Source organism: Phlebotomus papatasi, chromosome 2 (genome assembly GCF_024763615.1).
Source record: "Phlebotomus papatasi isolate M1 chromosome 2, Ppap_2.1, whole genome shotgun sequence".
Lineage (NCBI taxonomy): Eukaryota > Metazoa > Arthropoda > Insecta > Diptera > Psychodidae > Phlebotomus > Phlebotomus papatasi.
This window is the reverse complement of record NC_077223.1, coordinates 96,622,579-96,642,970: the sequence shown is the minus strand read 5'-3', so window position 1 is coordinate 96,642,970 and position 20,392 is coordinate 96,622,579. Positions and strand designations below refer to the sequence as shown.

Below are 20,392 nucleotides of genomic sequence, written 5' to 3'. Positions count from 1 at the left end.
GAGCAAATCAAAATACAAATTTTGAACCAGATTCTAGAAAAAATATCAAAATTTTATAAAAACCTCAAAAAGTCAGGGAATTAAATGTTTGAAAGAAAACATCAATTTAGCTTTCATTACCGATACATAACCAGTTTAAAGTATTTCAATTATGTTCAGAATTTAAAGACCTTTCAAATGATTCCAAATTTGTCCCAATAGATAAAGAAATATGCTCTGAGGAACCTTTTTAATTCTTGCCCTTGAAAAAGTATTAAGAAGAGTAATTCAAGGTCATTGAATAAACTTTGAAACCAGTTTGGTCAAGGTTTTCTTTCACCGAATAGACTGTGATATCTAGCTCTCTTTGAATCATACAACCTCTGGATGCAATTATCTATATATCTAACTTTAAAAATCATAAGTTTTGTATCGCCGTTTTGGTAAGTTCTTTTAGAAAAACTTGCCGTAGATACAGGTAATTTGCCCCCTGCTGTTCGAAATACTTTCTTTAATTCTAGCGCATAAAAGATGGTCTGCATCGATCGAAAATGGTATAAAATTGGATTGATGAAGACCATTTTTAAGTGCTAGAATTAAAGAAAAGCTTACGAACAGCTAAAGGTAAGTGTACACAGGTAAGTATACAGGGAGGTAAAGTCACTCTTATCTACGGTACGATATTTTTTTCAGAAAAGCTACTTAAATATTTTGAGAATCATTGCCATTTAACATTCTTAGTACAGTGTACTAAGTACTTAGTTATTAAAATTATTGAACATATACTAATGGCTTTAGCATGGTAACCCTTTAAAGACGAATGGGACACCGGTGCCCCAAAACCAAAAACTAATTTTTCGGATTATTTAGAGGACAAAATAACTTTCTATGGTCAAAAAAAAAATGGTTTTGTTTTTGAGACACCGGTGTCCCACTCGTCTTTAAATGGGTGATCTGCTAAAGCCATTATCTATTCAGTAATTTTAATAACGTTAAAATTACGTTTTTCTTACGTTAAATTTGTAATTTTGCAAGAATATAACACTGAGGTAAACATATCTAAAACAAATACAAAACAAAATACAGTATACACTCGCTTATCCGTGAGAGCGGTACCAAAATGTCACACGGATTCTGAGAGTGATACCCATGAAATTGTTTGAAATCCAACGATTTTTTTGTTTACATTGAAAATTTATGGAGAGAATCCTGACCTGACTGAATCCGACAGTCTCTCTAAACATGCGTACTGTCCAAAAAAGTTACAATGAGTAAGAATTACAGTAGATAGAGCACATTTACTTAACAAAAAAAACCCCAAAACGGGAACAATGTGTCATCAAAATTTTGAAAATTCAACTGTCTCACGGATTTTTTTATGTCACCCGGAAAAAAAGAGTCCACGGATAAGCGAGAGTCTACTGTAAGAAAAAAATTGTTTTACAAGAAATAGTGTGGGAACTAAGGTTAAATTATGTGGGGTCCCTTAAAAGCACAATTACCTATCTCCAACCATTTGGCCCTAAACCTTTCTAATCTTCAGTTGGAGAGATTATTGTACTGATAAACGTTGGAACGTTATTTTCAGGAAAACATAAATGCTATAAAGAAAAAAAACTGTAAATTTAGAAAAAATCAAGGGAATCATTACATTCTGTGCAGAGTTCAAGCATTGGAAGACCGATAAAAGGCATAGTAGGAAAAGTATCGCAAGCACAAAGTGATAATGAAATGTTTCTGTTCATAAAATTCATTAGAGAACAAAAAAATGAACAGATAATATATGCTTTAATTCTCAGACCTTCTAGTAATTAAGACAATTTGTCGAGTAAAGAATAGACAAATACATAGAAGACGTTTTTTCATTACCACGGCAATCGTGAGTGTCTAATCAAAAAGTGTGACATGCTAGCAACTGAAACATTTAAAAATTATATTGCTGAGTTGTTTTGCAAAGTGAAAAAGTGACCATATCTTTTGCAAAAATATCAACATTCCGAGTAAAAAGATCGCAGCAAATGTCTCATGAAATTTTGGTCATTTGCGTCTTGAGAGAAAGAAAAAAAAAACAGAGTTGTACCAATATCTGTTCACTTTGGTACGCATTTTACGATCATCGATTTCGATATGGGAAAAATACTGTATGCGATTGTGCAGTAAACTGGTGTGAATACATTAACGAGATGGCCCAGGGCTCTCTCCTGCAAATGACACTCTGCAGAAGTATTTCCATCGAGGCCTTGCCCACAGAACAAGTTGGGGATGTGGGAAATCCAGATGATTATAAGACGTCACTCAAGTGACCAGTCTTGTTTTTTAGGCCCAATCCCGGTGGTTTGGTATTGGGTTATTGAGAAATGAATGCGGCATCAAACACTTGTCTTGGACTTTTGAATGAAAATGTAACAAAATATTAAAATATCACATAAAACGATGTTGTTGATTTGATCCAAAGAATCATAGATAACACAGAGGGCGTTTCTTGGTGGGACTGCTACACCAAGGTCTCAAATTGTAGCCATTATGCATTCCTTGACTAATTATTCTTTCTCCAAACATGTTCTCTCGATTAATTCCATCAAACAGATTTAATCACGAAAGATCTTAATTAGTGCAGACATGAACTAAACCTTTTTTTATTTTGAATAATGAATTTCGGAAATTAATATTGATTTATAGTTCAAATCAATCGTGTTTTATAAATATTCATTAAATTTGTTAGTTATAAGGACTAAAAATATGTTTTTATTATAAAAAATCTTGGTATAAATTTTTAGTACATACATGTTCTAAACCACATTTAAACAAAAAATCGTAATTTTCGTACAGAAGACGAAAAATTCGAAACAGAACCGCTAATAAGAAACTCATTTTGTGGTTTTTAAAGCTTTTACACAATTTTTGAGGATTATTAAAACATACATACAAAGTATTACTTGTACTAAAATACTAAGATTTAAAAATGTTCAAAAAAATGACTTTCTTTCGTACAAGTGTAAGGTGCAATTCTTTCAAGCATATATAAGAATAAGAAAGAGGTACAGAACTGTCAAATGCTAAACTACTTTCTCTTGTTTAGTACAATGTTTTACAAAAAACTTATTATATTGTATAATATACAGAATTAGACAAATGGAACAGACGAACTGTTTCATGTTAATCTTGTCCTAAAAAATATTGTTTATGTTCCTAAAAAATATATTTTTTTGTTCTGTGATAAGAGATAAGAGGCTAGTAGTGCAAACAGCAAAAATGCTAATATGACACAAAAATCCATAAATGTGACTTTTATTACAACATTTTCGATTTAAGAGCATCGTCAAGGAAAAAAAAGCTCCAGATTCAAGCTCTCGCGGAGCTACTCAAAGCATCCGTGATGTCCCCTGGTGGTGAAAAGAGGCATCACGCGCCATCAGTTGTCTCGTTTTTTCTACTGTTTTTTGTTCACGCTCATCGTCTGTCTGTCTACCCTTCTGCGAAGCGCTCCCCAGAGCACACAAAAAACTCATTGAAAAAGGTTGAAAACCCAAAGGCGGATTTTAGCCTTGGGATGCATTATGAGATTTTGTGAAGGAGAGAAAAATGAGACATACATGTTTTACGTATATCTTTGTCTCTAAAAATTGATAAAAAAAATTAAATTTTCAAGTGACAAAATTTCTTTTTTTATTTTCTTCATAGTCCAAAATTTCTATTTCTTCAAAGGACAAATTGCATTTGACACATTTAAAAGATAGGGGGAAACAGGTTTATTTTTTGGCCTTTTTTGGTAGGGGAAAGTACTCTCCTTTCGAATGTTCATGCCTTCGAATAATGTGAATTTTCTTTTATTTTTCGTAAGAGACTTACACATTTCTATTAAATATTAGTTAGCTTATCATCAATATTTATGATTATGTGATAATTATTTATAAATCTCTTAGGAAAAATAAAAGAAAAATCACGGTATTCGAAGGCATGAACGTTCGAAAGGAGAGTTCTTTCCCCTATCCCTTACGATTCGAAATTTAAAAACTTTATAATATTGGCAGGTCAAACTAATAAATAATTAACATGACCTTTATTTTTCCTTCAGTCTTTCCAAAAACCGTGTTCTTCTTGGGAATCTTTAAAAACGCATCCTGCGATTTTTTTTTATTTTTAAATATGTTTTAGAGGCCGACTCGGTGATAATTTCATATAAGAAAATACTGTTGAATTAAAGATTTTTCAAGGTCAAAGGTTAAAAATGCTCTAGAGAGCGTATTTTTATAAACCGAATAGGGTGACATTTGGTATAGTTCCAAAGGTCATGCAATTTCTTACAATTCTGAAAAGGGTATAATTGATTATGAATCCATATAATAAACCAGTTATGAAACTATAACTAATTTTTATCTGAAGTCCAATTGTAGTATTGTTAGCAAATTGCACAATCACAGTAAAAACTTTTGGACACTGACCAAAATATTGGTGAAAATTTTCTTTAGAACAATTTGTTACAGGACAAATATGTACCTAGAAAAGGTATTTATTCGTTCCAATATTTTTCCTCACGGTTTTGTTAAGAATAGTGACAATTGGGTAAGTTTTCTTTTAGAACCGTTTCGATACCGTAGAATACCTACAAATTTCAGTAGATTTCGTTTTATACAAATTTGATCTGTGAGTTGGAATAGAATTTTGTTGCGCTCTACTGTTTTGTTCCCACTGTCAGGAACAAATTTGTAGATTTTTTTCATAAAAATACTATCCCTACATTTGTAACATATTCGTTTCAAAAATTTTCGGTGTCCGTGGACGATTTAATTTTTGGAACAAAGATCGTTAATAATATGGGGAATCCTTTTGTCTCTCTTAAGAAGTACAAATTTGTTGCTAAAAGTCGGAACCAAATATAGACATTTAGTTCCAATTATCGGGAACAAATTAATGCAATTTAAAAGATCTCGTCCGTTTCGTCTAACAGTTAAGGTCTGTACTTCAGTCGAAATGGATTTCGATGGCGAAAGTTCATAAGGAACATCAAATAAAATTCAGCTTAACAGTGTTTTATACAGACTTGTGCATTACAAAATCACATGCGAGTGCTGGTAGCAGGAGGGGAAAAAATCTTGGGAATCTCGAATTAAAAAAAAAGTGAAACCTTAAATATTATAGCTTGAAAAATGCCACAAATTTAACGTCCTCCTCGCTGCGATGGTGACTTTCGGAACAAATTAGTTAATAATATTGAGTATCTTTTTGTTACTCCTTGAGGGTACAAATTTGTTCCGAAAATTTTCAGTGTTCATGGATGAGCCACGTTGCGGAAAAAATTCGTTTTCATATTAGGTATCTTATTGAGTCTCGTAGAAAGCACAAATTTTTTCCAAAAACTTCTGTGTCCGTGGACGAGCTAATTTTTGGAACATTATTTTATTATTTATTTATTTTGATGTACCGGTTTTTCTTCGCCATTTTGTACATTTTTCATTTTACAAGTTTTTATACAGATTTAATTCGAGGAGAGATGGAACACCTTTTTTATATTCAATATTGCGGATGCGTTTTGAATGCGAGACAAAGACGAATCTCACTGGTTTATCATTTGAAGACTCTAAATTTCAAATATCAATATTAGAAAAGCTTAGACGAAAAAAGTCACTTCGAAAAATAGTATTTAAAAGAAGTTGCATTTTGAGACACTCAAAAAAAGTGCGCGTGAGATGGAACACCCCTAATTTTAGCAAAACATTTCTAGTTTATTTTATTAATTTAGAATAGTGATTTTAGACATGAACACTATTTCATTGAATTTATTGGGGTTTATTATATTTTTTCAGTATAAATGATTTATTTTGTGGAATATGTGGCTCATATTACTTCGATGGCAATTTCGTTGAGTGTATCAAATCAATCTTACCATAAATTTTGGGAAAATAATATCTAAGATTTACTTGAAAAGATTTTGAAGAACATTGATCAAAATTCACACCGGAAGTGTTGCCAAAACTATTAAGTTCCATCTCTCCTCAACCCCCAAATACACGTATTCTTATGACGAAATAAATATTTTTGGCCATTTTTCAGACATCCAAAAAAATTCAATTTTAATTTTTTCGTACAATTTTAAAGGTAGAAAGCTGTAACTTGGGGGTTTCCAGTAGAATGTTGAAGGACACAAATAGACCAAATGAGGTGGAGATTGTGAATAAGGTGTAGGCAGGAGGCGAAGTGGTCCATCTCTCTCACTGTTCCATCTCTCCTCGAATGATTATATGTGTCGATTTTTTTCCGGGGAAGAAACTTCCCGAAATCGTCAAACTCGTGAACACTATACTTTTAGGTGCGATTCTTTCATAATCGCACCTACTAATAAAGAGTATATATTTGGAGCAAACCCTGATGCCGCAAATGAGCAACCGAATTTTTAGAAATCGGCGGTTCCTGAGATATTTTGAAAAATGTGTAAAAACTCAGTTTTTTTCTGAATTATCTCGAAATACTATTATGCTTTTTCGCTCCTTTTATGTTTATTTTGTAACTTCGCGGATCGCGGTGTGTTCGTGGATTTTAGTGTGCCGCGGAATTTTTCGTGTATTTTCGTGGATCGCGGTGTTTCTCCCGGATTTTCTCGGATCGCGGAATCGTTCACGAATTTTCGCGAACCGCGAAATTTCTCGCGGATTGCGGAATCTTTTGCGGACCGAAGAATTTCTCACGGATTTACGCAGCCGGCAGAATTTATTGTGGATTTTCCCGGGCTGTGGATTTTTTCGCGGATTGCGGAATAGTTTCTGACCCATTTTGGCATTAAAGTTTTACATGTATTTTTGTACATTTCTGACAATCGAATTTGCACTCTTCAATTTTCAACGACCTCGAGTTGCACGCATTTCGAGGTTTCCTGTAATGAATCTCAGCTAGCATCAGGTCATCTGGACTGGACTTCGATTTTGCCCCCAATTCGAATTTGCAATGAAAGAATCACACATAGCATAAGCCCATTTAGGCTTATCACTGACTTTGTTTCTTCTCCGAGAAAAATTATATCCGCATATTTTGTAGTCACCGATATTAGCTGGTTTTGTGAAATGCCCATGATGATTGACGATTCATAATTTTTACGATTTTCTACAATTTTTTGAAAGAACAAAACTGATCGTGAAAATCATAAAAATTGGCTCAGCTGTAATTCATAAGATTTCTCACACAGTGGATGAGTTTTGTTGTTTTGCATTTTTTTTCTCCTCCGCCTGATCGAAAAAAACTGCAGGCGTGCTGAAGGTCAGAGAGAAAAGGAAAGACATGGTGAAAAATGCGACCAAAAATCCACGCGTTATCTTGTGGCGAATTGCTGAACAGTTTTGAGTAGAATTTCTCGGAAGCTCGGAAAGCTATCAAAAGCTCATGAAAATTTCCAATTTGCAGCATGTTGTTTAAAATTTAATTGCAAAAAAACTGTTAGGAGTTTTTCCAATTCTAATGTACCATTTGAAAGCTAATGAAATGTAGATTGGTACAAAAATAATTATTTATTCGGAAAAAATTATATTCTCGGTACAAAGATGCAATGAAAACTGTCATTTTTTGGACAATTTTCAATTGAAAAATACTTGGAAAATTTGTATGAAAAGTGAAAGAAGTGAAACAGGCATTTTATAGAGCATGTCTTTACGAACAAAATTAAAAAAAAATATACCTCTCTATCTTTCATATTCTAGGAGATAATGCAGCCTCTTTGTGGCATGTTTTAGGAGTATACGAATGTTTGGAAAATTATATTACGAAAGGAAAACCGTTTTTCAAAAAATTAAAACATAGAATTAAAAGATAATATAAAAAACTACCCTCAGTTAAATTTTCAAAGAAATATCTCAAAAATTGTAAGACTTGATACACTTTTAATTTTGGGTTTTTGTATGGAGCCGCCATTTTCTGGCTTTATTATCCTCTTAAGAACTTGTCAATGCTGAAGCGTAACCAGTTGAGTTGACTATACTTTGCTTTATTTAATTCTTTCAAAAGGACCATTTAGGAAGTAACTTTTGAAACGTTGGATATTCGAAACTTTGTGACGACTATCCATAAAAATAATGAACGAAAGCAGGAGAATATTGGATCTTTTTTTGTTTTTCAAATGGAAGAACATAAGGACTATAAAGTTCTTTCTTTAACCGAGAAGACGTATCTGAAGCCCTGGAGTATCTAAGCCGACTCCAACAATTTAGCATAAATCCGGTTTATTATGTTTATTAATCTAGAATAAGGACAAAGACCTTAAAATACGAATTAAAAATATCTTAGACCTTTAGCATTTTCCAAACAGTATTATTTGAACCGTTAATCGAAAAATAATTTTAAAATTCAATGGATTTTTCTTTATAATTTTTGTTGCTCTATCATTAAACATTATTTGTGCATCAATCTTGGTGGGTGTGTTATTTACGCGACGTAGTCGACCTTGTTGGAACGTCCACTCCCTATCACCGAGAGCTCTTTCACTGAGTGAGAGAAATCCGAAAAAGTTAAAATAACATTCCGGAAATGTTAATTTTACCCTGCAGTATTGATCCGAAACCGGTGTAAATATTACCCTTTTTTGGTGTATTAAGAGTTAAAGTTACCCTTTTTCATGTTAATTTTACCCTTAAAAGGTATCAAATTAACATTAGAAAATGTTGATATATTTTTACACCTAAAAAGTGTTAAAGTTCTGAGGAAAAAAAGTTAATTGCACCCTCTTTTTTCTCAGTTTCTGGTTCATAAACATTATTTGTGAACCAATCTTAATTACTGCATTCTTTGCGAGACGGAGCCTCGTTGGAACGTCCACTCCCTCTCATCAAAACGTTTGCATTTTCACAGCTTCACAGCTTTTTCCCATGCAATTTTCCAATACACTTTGGCTTTTATTTTGATACCATGATTCAAAAAACATCATTGAAGAGCAGCCATAGGTTTTCCCGGAAACCTAAAGGCCTAAATAGACTCAGACTGATCCTCAAGCTTGTAAAATTTGACAATAAAGTTTTATCCCAAATACCGGTCTGTCTAATGGAATTTATCCGTAAGATTGGCTGGCTTAATACACAAAACCCTGCATTAGGAACACAATCGGAAGCCTGGATGCAACGGGCAAGGTTACGTGGACAAGACGTGTGAGGAGGGTTTAGCGGCTGAAGCTGAGGCTAGAGCCTGATAATGCGGCGCCTGATAGGCCTATATTCCTGATAGGCGCAGATAATGCGTGAGGAGAATGGATGCCGCTTGCTGCCCCCAATTTAAATATAATCCAAACTGTCATACAATGAGGGCTTATTTTCATTGATTAGAGGTCCTTTGCATAAAGCGGTCTTCAGACCAGAGGTTTAGCCTTGTTACCGAAGGTCTCAGAATCCTAAATGGCGAACAATTTTATTGCTCTTTCAGAACCTAATAGGTCATTCGTCCTTAAAAATCCAATGTTAGGTTAAATTTTCCAAAATATCTTGACCGGTTAGAAATTACAGCAGTTAAGCCATATGGCTAAGCCTTAGGTCTGAAACCCGTATAAGTTTCTTTTCTAATCCCTTAGGGCCCATTTATAGCTATGTAATACAATTTTGAACTTGGAATACAACGTAGAAATTGTATTACATCGTAGAAGTTGGAATACATCGTAGAAATTGTATTACATCTTTGAAGTTGGAATATCATCATCATCATCAATCATCATCATCATTTCAACCACTTATCACTATTGGGGGGCGGGGAAGTTGGAATCCAACGTAGAAATTGTAATACAATTTTGAAGTTGGAATACAACGTAGAAATTGTATTACAATTTTGAACTTGGAATACAACGTAGAAATTGTATTACAATTTTGAACTTGGAATACAACGTAGAAATTGTATTACATCGTAGAAGTTGGAATACAACTTTCAAAATATCATGTCAGTGGATTCCCTATCTCCTCTCTAGGAAATCCCAGATCCTCTGGGATTTTCTTGCATATTATGCCCAAGACTCTTCAGATACCTTCCGTGGTCAGAGGATTTCTGGAGCTTCCTCCAAGAAATCCTAGATCTTTTGGGATTTTCTTGCATATTATGCCCAAGACTCTTCAGATACCTTCCGTGGTCAGAGGATTTCTGGAGCTTCCTCCAAGAAATCCCAGATCTTTTGGGATTTTCTTGCATATTATGCCCAAGACTCTTCAGATACCTTCCGTGGTCAGAGGATTTCTGGAGCTTCCTCCAAGAAATCCCAGATCTTTTGGGATTTTCTTGCATATTATGCCCAAGACTCTTCAGATACCTTCCGTGGTCAGAGGATTTCTGGAGCTTCCTCCAAGAAATCCCAGATCTTTTGGGATTTTCTTGCATATTATGCCCAAGACTCTTCAGATACCTTCCGTGGTCAGAGGATTTCTGGAGCTTCCTCCAAGAAATCCCAGATCTTTTGGGATTTTCTTGCATATTATGCCCAAGACTCTTCAGATACCTTCCGTGGTCAGAGGATTTCTGGAGCTTCCTCCAAGAAATCCTAGATCTTTTGGGATTTTCTTGCATATTATGCCCAAGACTCTTCAGATACCTTCCGTGGTCAGAGGATTTCTGGAGCTTCCTCCAAGAAATCCCAGATCTTTTGGGATTTTCTTGCATATTATGCCCAAGACTCTTCAGATACCTTCCGTGGTCAGAGGATTTCTGGAGCTTCCTCCAAGAAATCCTAGATCTTTTGGGATTTTCTTGCATATTATGCCCAAGACTCTTCAGATACCTTCCGTGGTCAGAGGATTTCTAGAGCTTCCTCCAAGAAATCCTAGATCTTTTGGGATTTTCTTGCATATTATGCCCAAGACTCTTCAGATACCTTCCGTGGTCAGAGGATTTCTAGAGCTTCCTCCAAGAAATCCCAGATCTTTTGGGATTTTCTTGCATATTATGCCCAAGACTCTTCAGATACCTTCCGTGGTCAGAGGATTTCTGGAGCTTCCTCCAAGAAATCCCAGATCTTTTGGGATTTTCTTGCATATTATGCCCAAGACTCTTCAGATACCTCCCGTGGTCAGAGGATTTCTGGAGCTTCCTCCAAGAAATCCCAGATCTTTTGGGATTTTCTTGCATATTATGCCCAAGACTCTTCAGATACCTTCCGTGGTCAGAGGATTTCTGGAGCTTCCTCCAAGAAATCCTAGATCTTTTGGGATTTTCTTGCATATTATGCCCAAGACTCTTCAGATACCTTCCGTGGTCAGAGGATTTCTGGAGCTTCCTCCAAGAAATCCCAGATCTTTTGGGATTTTCTTGCATATTATGCCCAAGACTCTTCAGATACCTTCCGTGGTCAGAGGATTTCTGGAGCTTCCTCCAAGAAATCCTAGATCTTTTGGGATTTTCTTGCATATTATGCCCAAGACTCTTCAGATACCTTCCGTGGTCAGAGGATTTCTGGAGCTTCCTCCAAGAAATCCCAGATCTTTTGGGATTTTCTTGCATATTATGCCCAAGACTCTTCAGATACCTTCCGTGGTCAGAGGATTTCTGGAGCTTCCTCCGAGAAATCCCAGATCTTTTGGGATTTTCTTGCATATTATGCCCAAGACTCTTCAGATACCTTCCGTGGTCAGAGGATTTCTGGAGCTTCCTCCAAGAAATCCCAGATCTTTTGGGATTTTCTTGCATATTATGCCCAACACTCTTCAGATACCTTCCGTGGTCAGAGGATTTCTGGAGCTTCCTCCAAGAAATCCCAGATCTTTTGGGATTTTCTTGCATATTATGCCCAAGACTCTTCAGATACCTTCCGTGGTCAGAGGATTTCTGGAGCTTCCTCCAAGAAATCCTAGATCTTTTGGGATTTTCTTGCATATTATGCCCAAGACTCTTCAGATACCTTCCGTGGTCAGAGGATTTCTGGAGCTTCCTCCAAGAAATCCCAGATCTTTTGGGATTTTCTTGCATATTATGCCCAAGACTCTTCAGATACCTTCCGTGGTCAGAGGATTTCTGGAGCTTCCTCCAAGAAATCCTAGATCTTTTGGGATTTTCTTGCATATTATGCCCAAGACTCTTCAGATACCTTCCGTGGTCAGAGGATTTCTAGAGCTTCCTCCAAGAAATCCCAGATCTTTTGGGATTTTCTTGCATATTATGCCCAAGACTCTTCAGATACCTTCCGTGGTCAGAGGATTTCTGGAGCTTCCTCCAAGAAATCCCAGATCTTTTGGGATTTTCTTGCATATTATGCCCAAGACTCTTCAGATACCTTCCGTGGTCAGAGGATTTCTGGAGCTTCCTCCAAGAAATCCCAGATCTTTTGGGATTTTCTTGCATATTATGCCCAAGACTCTTCAGATACCTTCCGTGGTCAGAGGATTTCTGGAGCTTCCTCCGAGAAATCCCAGATCTTTTGGGATTTTCTTGCATATTATGCCCAAGACTCTTCAGATACCTTCCGTGGTCAGAGGATTTCTGGAGCTTCCTCCAAGAAATCCCAGATCTTTTGGGATTTTCTTGCATATTATGCCCAAGACTCTTCAGATACCTTCCGTGGTCAGAGGATTTCTGGAGCTTCCTCCAAGAAATCCCAGATCTTTTGGGATTTTCTTGCATATTATGCCCAAGACTCTTCAGATACCTTCCGTGGTCAGAGGATTTCTGGAGCTTCCTCCAAGAAATCCCAGATCTTTTGGGATTTTCTTGCATATTATGCCCAAGACTCTTCAGATACCTTCCGTGGTCAGAGGATTTCTGGAGCTTCCTCCAAGAAATCCTAGATCTTTTGGGATTTTCTTGCATATTATGCCCAAGACTCTTCAGATACCTTCCGTGGTCAGAGGATTTCTGGAGCTTCCTCCAAGAAATCCCAGATCTTTTGGGATTTTCTTGCATATTATGCCCAAGACTCTTCAGATACCTTCCGTGGTCAGAGGATTTCTGGAGCTTCCTCCAAGAAATCCCAGATCTTTTGGGATTTTCTTGCATATTATGCCCAAGACTCTTCAGATACCTTCTGTGGTCAGAGGATTTCTGGAGCTTCCTCCAGGAAATACCAGATCTTTTGGGATTTTCTTGCATATTATGCCCAAGACTCTTCAGATACCTTCTGTGGTCAGAGGATTCCTGGAGATTTCTCCAGTAAATCCCAGTCTTCCGTGATTTTCTTGCATATTATGCCCGAGACTCTTCAGATCCCTTCTGTGGTCAGAGGATTCCTGGAGTTTCCTCCAGCAAATCCCAGATCTTCTGAGATTTTCTTGCATATTATGCCCAAGACTCTTCAGATACCTTCCGTGGTCAGAGGATTCCTGGAGCTTCCTACAGAAATCCCAGATCTTTTGGGATTTTTTTTCTCTTCCAATTTTCCTCATTTCCAAGTGAAATTTTGCACATCTCAAGCTTGAAGGAGGCTCTAAACAGATGTACAGTTTAAGGTCCCTATCTCTCATAGTTTCCGAGATAATCGACTTTAAAGATTTTCTGACACTTGTATGCATTTCTCTTCCAATTTTCCTCATTTCCAAGTGAAATTTTGCACATCTCAAGCTTGAAGGAGGCTCTAAACAGATGTAAAGTTTGAGGTCCCTATCTCTCATAGTTTCCGAGATAATCGACTTTAAAGATTTTCTGACACTTGTATGCATTTCTCTTCCAATTTTCCTCATTTCCAAGTGAAATTTTGCACATCTCAAGCTTGAAGGAGGCTCTATACAGATGTAAAGCTTGAGGTCCCTATCTCTCATAGTTTCCGAGATAATCGACTTTAAAGATTTTCTGACACTTGTATGCATTTCTCGCCCAATTTTCCTCATTTCCAAGTGAAATTTTGCACATCTCAAGCTTGAAGGAGGCTCTAAACAGATGTACAGTTTAAGGTCCCTATCTCTCATAGTTTCCGAGATAATCGACTTTAAAGATTTTCTGACACTTGTATGCATTTCTCGCCCAATTTTCCTCATTTCCAAGTGAAATTTTGCACATCTCAAGCTTGAAGGAGGCTCTAAACAGATGTAAAGTTTGAGGTCCCTATCTCTCATAGTTTCCGAGATAATCGACTTTAAAGATTTTCTGACACTTGTATGCATTTCTCGCCCAATTTTCCTCATTTCCAAGTGAAATTTTGCACATCTCAAGCTTGAAAAAGGCTCTATACAGATGTAAAGTTTGAGGTCCCTATCTCTCATAGTTTCCGAGATAATCGACTTTAAAGATTTTCTGACACTTGTATGCATTTCTCGCCCAATTTTCCTCATTTCCAAGTGAAATTTCGCACATCTCAAGCTTGAAGGAGGCTCTAAACAGATGTAAAGTTTGAGGTCCCTATCTCTCATAGTTTCCGAGATAATCGACTTTAAAGATTTTCTGACACTTGTATGCATTTCTCGCCCAATTTTCCTCATTTCCAAGTGAAATTTTGCACATCTCAAGCTTGAAGGAGGCTCTATACAGATGTAAAGTTTGAGGTCCCTATCTCTCATAGTTTCCGAGATAATCGACTTTAAAGATTTTCTGACACTTGTATGCATTTCTCGCCCAATTTTCCTCATTTCCAAGTGAAATTTTGCACATCTCAAGCTTGAAGGAGGCTCTAAACAGATGTACAGTTTAAGGTCCCTATCTCTCATAGTTTCCGAGATAAGCGACTTTAAAGATTTTCTGACACTTGTATGCATTTCTCGCCCAATTTTCCTCATTTCCAAGTGAAATTTTGCACATCTCAAGCTTGAAGGAGGCTCTAAACAGATGTAAAGTTTGAGGTCCCTATCTCTCATAGTTTCCGAGATAATCGACTTTAAAGATTTTCTGACACTTGTATGCATTTCTCTTCCAATTTTCCTCATTTCCAAGTGAAATTTTGCACATCTCAAGCTTGAAGGAGGCTCTATACAGATGTAAAGTTTGAGGTCCCTATGTCTCATAGTTTCCGAGATAATCGACTTTAAAGATTTTCTGACACTTGTATGCATTTCTCGCCCAATTTTCCTCATTTCCAAGTGAAATTTTGCACATCTCAAGCTTGAAGGAGGCTCTAAACAGATGTAAAGTTTGAGGTCCCTATCTCTCATAGTTTCCGAGATAATCGACTTTAAAGATTTTCTGACACTTGTATGCATTTCTCTTCCAATTTTCCTCATTTCCAAGTGAAATTTTGCACATCTCAAGCTTGAAGGAGGCTCTAAACAGATGTACAGTTTAAGGTCCCTATCTCTCATAGTTTCCGAGATAATCGACTTTAAAGATTTTCTGACACTTGTATGCATTTCTCGCCCAATTTTCCTCATTTCCAAGTGAAATTTTGCACATCTCAAGCTTGAAGGAGGCTCTATACAGATGTAAAGTTTGAGGTCCCTATCTCTCATAGTTTCCGAGATAATCGACTTTAAAGATTTTCTGACACTTGTATGCATTTCTCGCCCAATTTTCCTCATTTCCAAGTGAAATTTTGCACATCTCAAGCTTGAAGGAGGCTCTAAACAGATGTACAGTTTAAGGTCCCTATCTCTCATAGTTTCCGAGATAATCGACTTTAAAGATTTTCTGACACTTGTATGCATTTCTCGCCCAATTTTCCTCATTTCCAAGTGAAATTTTGCACATCTCAAGCTTGAAGGAGGCTCTAAACAGATGTAAAGTTTGAGGTCCCTATCTCTCATAGTTTCCGAGATAATCGACTTTAAAGATTTTCTGACACTTGTATGCATTTCTCGCCCAATTTTCCTCATTTCCAAGTGAAATTTTGCACATCTCAAGCTTGAAGGAGGCTCTAAACAGATGTACAGTTTAAGGTCCCTATCTCTCATAGTTTCCGAGATAATCGACTTTAAAGATTTTCTGACACTTGTATGCATTTCTCGCCCAATTTTCCTCATTTCCAAGTGAAATTTTGCACATCTCAAGCTTGAAGGAGGCTCTAAACAGATGTAAAGTTTGAGGTCCCTATCTCTCATAGTTTCCGAGATAATCGACTTTAAAGATTTTCTGACACTTGTATGCATTTCTCGCCCAATTTTCCTCATTTCCAAGTGAAATTTTGCACATCTCAAGCTTGAAGGAGGCTCTAAACAGATGTACAGTTTAAGGTCCCTATCTCTCATAGTTTCCGAGATAATCGACTTTAAAGATTTTCTGACACTTGTATGCATTTCTCTTCCAATTTTCCTCATTTCCAAGTGAAATTTTGCACATCTCAAGCTTGAAGGAGGCTCTAAATAGATGTAAAGTTTGAGGTCCCTATCTCTTATAGTTTCCGAGATAATCGACTTTAAAGATTTCCAGACACTTGCATGCATTTCTCGCCCAATTTTCCTCATTTCCAAGTGAAATTTTGCACATCTCAAGCTTGAAAAAGGCTCTAAACAGACGTAAAGTTTAAGGTCCCTATCTCTCATAGTTTCCGAGATAATCGACTTTAAAGATTTTTAAGTGAAATTTCACTTGGAAATGGGGAAAATTGGGCGAGAAATGCATACAAGTGTCAGAAAATCTTTAAAGTCGATTATCTCGGAAACTATGAGAGAAAGGGACCTCAAACTTTACATCTGTTTAGAGCCTCCTTCAAGCTTGAGATGTGCAAAATTTCACTTGGAAATGAGGAAAATTGGGCGAGAGATGCATGCAAGTGTCAGAAAATCTTTAAAGTCGATTATCTCGGAAACTATGAGAGATAGGGACCTCAAACTTTACATCTGTTTAGAGCCTCCTTCAAGCTTGAGATGTGCAAAATTTCACTTGGAAATGAGGAAAATTGGGCGAGAAATGCATACAAGTGTCAGAAAATTTTTAAAGTCGATTATCTCGGAAACTATGAGAGATAGGGACCTTAAACTGTACATCTATTTAGAGCCTCCTTCAAGCTTGAGATGTGCGAAATTTCACTTGGAAATGAGGAAAATTGGGCGAGAAATGCATACAAGTGTCAGAAAATCTTTAAAGTCGATTATCTCGGAAACTATGAGAGATAGGGACCTTAAACTTTATATCTGTTTAGAGCCTCCTTCAAGCTTGAGATGTGCAAAATTTCACTTGGAAATGAGGAAAATTGGAAGAGAAAAAAAATCCCAAAAGATCTGGGATTTCTGTAGGAAGCTCCAGGAATCCTCTGACCACGAAAGGTATCTGAAGAGTCTTGGGCATAATATGCAAGAAAATCCCAAAAGATCTGGGATTTCTTGGAGGAAGCTCCAGAAATCCTCTGACCACGGAAGGTATCTGAAGAGTCTTGGGCATAATATGCAAGAAAATCCCAAAAGATCTGGGATTTCTTGGAGGAAGCTCCAGAAATCCTCTGACCACGGAAGGTATCTGAAGAGTCTTGGGCATAATATGCAAGAAAATCCCAAAAGATCTGGGATTTCTTGGAGGAAGCTCCAGAAATCCTCTGACCACGGAAGGTATCTGAAGAGTCTTGGGCATAATATGCAAGAAAATCCCAAAAGATCTGGGATTTCTTGGAGGAAGCTCCAGAAATCCTCTGACCACGGAAGGTATCTGAAGAGTCTTGGGCATAATATGCAAGAAAATCCCAAAAGATCTAGGATTTCTTGGAGGAAGCTCCAGAAATCCTCTGACCACGGAAGGTATCCGAAGAGTCTTGGGCATAATATGCAAGAAAATCCCAAAAGATCTGGGATTTCTTGGAGGAAGCTCCAGAAATCCTCTGACCACGGAAGGTATCTGAAGAGTCTTGGGCATAATATGCAAGAAAATCCCAAAAGATCTAGGATTTCTTGGAGGAAGCTCCAGAAATCCTCTGACCACGGAAGGTATCTGAAGAGTCTTGGGCATAATATGCAAGAAAATCCCAAAAGATCTGGGATTTCTTGGAGGAAGCTCCAGAAATCCTCTGACCACGGAAGGTATCTGAAGAGTCTTGGGCATAATATGCAAGAAAATCCCAAAAGATCTGGGATTTCTTGGAGGAAGCTCCAGAAATCCTCTGACCACGGAAGGTATCTGAAGAGTCTTGGGCATAATATGCAAGAAAATCCCAAAAGATCTAGGATTTCTTGGAGGAAGCTCCAGAAATCCTCTGACCACGGAAGGTATCTGAAGAGTCTTGGGCATAATATGCAAGAAAATCCCAAAAGATCTGGGATATCTGAAGAGTCTTGGGCATAATATGCAAGAAAATCCCAAAAGATCTGGGATTTCTTGGAGGAAGCTCCAGAAATCCTCTGACCACGGAAGGTATCTGAAGAGTCTTGGGCATAATTTGCAAGAAAATCCCAAAAGATCTGGGATTTCTTGGAGGAAGCTCCAGAAATCCTCTGACCACGGAAGGTATCTGAAGAGTCTTGGGCATAATATGCAAGAAAATCCCAAAAGATCTGGGATTTCTTGGAGGAAGCTCCAGAAATCCTCTGACCACGGAATGTATCTGAAGAGTCTTGGGCATAATATGCAAGAAAATCCCAAAAGATCTGGGATTTCTTGGAGGAAGCTCCAGAAATCCTCTGACCACGAAAGGTATCTGAAGAGTCTTGGGCATAATATGCAAGAAAATCCCAAAAGATCTAGGATTTCTTGGAGGAAGCTCCAGAAATCCTCTGACCACGGAAGGTATCTGAAGAGTCTTGGGCATAATATGCAAGAAAATCCCAAAAGATCTGGGATTTCTTGGAGGAAGCTCCAGAAATCCTCTGACCACGGAAGGTATCTGAAGAGTCTTGGGTATAATATGCAAGAAAATCCCAAAAGATCTGGGATTTCTTGGAGGAAGCTCCAGAAATCCTCTGACCACGGAAGGTATCTGAAGAGTCTTGGGCATAATATGCAAGAAAATCCCAAAAGATCTGGGATTTCTTGGAGGAAGCTCCAGAAATCCTCTGACCACGGAAGGTATCTGAAGAGTCTTGGGCATAATATGCAAGAAAATCCCAAAAGATCTGGGATTTCTTGGAGGAAGCTCCAGAAATCCTCTGACCACGGAATGTATCTGAAGAGTCTTGGGCATAATATGCAAGAAAATCCCAAAAGATCTGGGATTTCTTGGAGGAAGCTCCAGAAATCCTCTGACCACGGAAGGTATCTGAAGAGTCTTGGGCATAATATGCAAGAAAATCCCAAAAGATCTAGGATTTCTTGGAGGAAGCTCCAGAAATCTTCTGACCACGGAAGGTATCTGAAGAGTCTTGGGCATAATATGCAAGAAAATCCCAAAAGATCTAGGATTTCTTGGAGGAAGCTCCAGAAATCCTCTGACCACGGAAGGTATCTGAAGAGTCTTGGGCATAATATGCAAGAAAATCCCAAAAGATCTAGGATTTCTTGGAGGAAGCTCCAGAAATCTTCTGACCACGGAAGGTATCTGAAGAGTCTTGGGCATAATATGCAAGAAAATCCCAAAAGATCTAGGATTTCTTGGAGGAAGCTCCAGAAATCCTCTGACCACGGAAGGTATCTGAAGAGTCTTGGGCATAATATGCAAGAAAATCCCAAAAGATCTAGGATTTCTTGGAGGAAGCTCCAGAAATCCTCTGACCACGGAAGGTATCTGAAGAGTCTTGGGCATAATATGCAAGAAAATCCCAGAGGATCTGGGATTTCCTAGAGAGGAGATAGGGAATCCACTGACATGATATTTTGAAAGTTGTATTCCAACTTCTACGATGTAATACAATTTCTACGTTGTATTCCAAGTTCAAAATTGTAATACAATTTCTACGTTGTATTCCAAGTTCAAAATTGTAATACAATTTCTACGTTGTATTCCAACTTCCCCGCCACCCCAATAGTGATAAGCGGTAGGAAACGATGATGATGATTAATGATGATGATGATATTCCAACTTCTACGATGTAATACAATTTCTACGTTGTATTCCAAGTTCAAAATTGTAATACAATTTCTACGTTGTATTCCAACTTCAAAATTGTATTACAATTTCTACGTTGGATTCCAACTTCCCCGCCCCCCAATAGTGATAAGTGGTTGAAATGATGATGATGATTGATGATGATGATGATATTCCAACTTCAAAGATGTAATACAATTTCTACGATGTATTCCAACTTCTACGATGTAATACAATTTCTACGTTGTATTCCAACTTCAAAATTGTATTACATAGCTATAAATGGGTACTTACTGCCAAATTTTAGACGCTGAATATTTTTGAGAATCAGCCTGGGCCTATTTGGGTCTTAAGCCACTACAAATAAAGGTGCTAGATACCCGGTAGTCCTCCAAAGTTTGAATTTGTTTAAAATGTTTTTGGATTCCCGATCGCAATAACTTTAAACCAGTCCCTGGTCGAAATTTTAGGCAGTTTCAATATTATGGAAAGAAGTAAAATTATCAATTTAATAAAGAATACATAAATCAGCTAAAGCTAGACCCTTCCGTTAAATCGTTTATACGTAAATTTTCGTTTATATTCTAAATACTTTTCATTTAACTATTCAGTTTTAGTTTATTTTGGTGAAAGTAGCGAAAACTTTAAGATTTTAGTTTACGAGCTTATTCA

General features: G+C 37.1%; 2 protein-coding genes across 3 annotated transcripts in view; both read left to right on the top strand.

Annotated features, from left to right (window-relative positions):
* Positions 1-20,392, top strand: part of LOC129802577 (protein yellow-like) — a 325,562-nt gene that overhangs the window by 212,221 nt on the left and 92,949 nt on the right. The window lies entirely within an intron of this gene.
* The window catches only part of LOC129802576 (transcription factor CP2-like protein 1), a 78,061-nt gene that overhangs the window by 10,699 nt on the left and 46,970 nt on the right, over positions 1-20,392 (top strand). The gene's annotated exons all lie outside the window — the stretch shown is intronic.